Source organism: Octopus bimaculoides, chromosome 26, assembly GCF_001194135.2.
Source record: "Octopus bimaculoides isolate UCB-OBI-ISO-001 chromosome 26, ASM119413v2, whole genome shotgun sequence".
Lineage (NCBI taxonomy): Eukaryota > Metazoa > Mollusca > Cephalopoda > Octopoda > Octopodidae > Octopus > Octopus bimaculoides.
The window spans coordinates 8,742,586-8,743,688 of record NC_069006.1 but is presented as its reverse complement, the minus strand read 5'-3'; positions in this window follow the sequence as shown (position 1 = coordinate 8,743,688).

The following is a 1,103-nucleotide window of genomic DNA, read 5'->3' as shown; positions in this document are numbered from 1 at the left end:
AAGCCCATTATACCCATCATGACTATGGTTATGATGCTCCCCCACTACTTCTGCTCATGATCAGAGATGCACATATCGTCAGCCACCAAGGGACATGCTCAACTGGTTAAGGTCAAACAACTGACAAGCAAACCTGTGGTATTGAGCAGAATATTTGCTGTAGCCCCATCTTTTGTACCAAGACAAAACAATGTACATGATAACATTTCCAATCAATTAAGATCAGAAGCCATGAGAGCCACTGCCTGGTACTGTATCAGAGCATTTATCATCATCATCATCATCATCATCATCATCATCATCATCATCATCGTCATCATCATTTCTTTGTCAAACCTCTATCACCATATGTCCTGTGATCTCTGCAGCGACTCTCTGTCCCATGTGTTTGTGCTCTCCTCTTGTTCTGCTCGTTCCATTTTGCCTTTCTGATTTATCGCTGTGAACGAGTTCATCTCATGACTATGGTTACCTAGGCGCTATGATCTTAACCTTTGACCATGTAAATAGCGTCTGAATGCAAACCCAATGCGAAGGCATCCTGTGATGCTGGAGTGGCGGGGGCGGGGAGCAATTGGGAAACTCAGTCCCGTTGTTGAGGACCCTAGTACTGCAGATCTTCATACAGGTCAGGTGTTAGCTCTGCGCACGAAGGGACATAACTCGTCAATTATATAATGGATTCAAATTTTGACCAAAGGCCAGCAATTTTGGGGTGGGGGTTAAGTCGATTACATTGACCTTCAGTATTCAACTGGTACTTCTTTTATCGATCCTGAAAGGATGAAAGGCATAGTCGAGGTCGGTGGAGTTTGTATTTAAAATGTAAAGACGGCCGAAATGGGGCTAACCATTTTGTCCGGCGTGCTAACGATTCTTATTTCTTTATTGCTCATAAGGGGCTAAACATAGAGGGGACAAACAAGGACAGACAAAGGGATTAAGTCGATTACATCGACCCCAGTGCGTAACTGGTACTTAATTTATCGACCCCGAAAAGATGAAAGGCAAAGACGACCTCGGCGGAATTTGAACTCAGAATGTAACGGCAGACGAAATACCGCTAAGCATTTCGCCCGGCGTGCTAACGATTCTTATTTCTT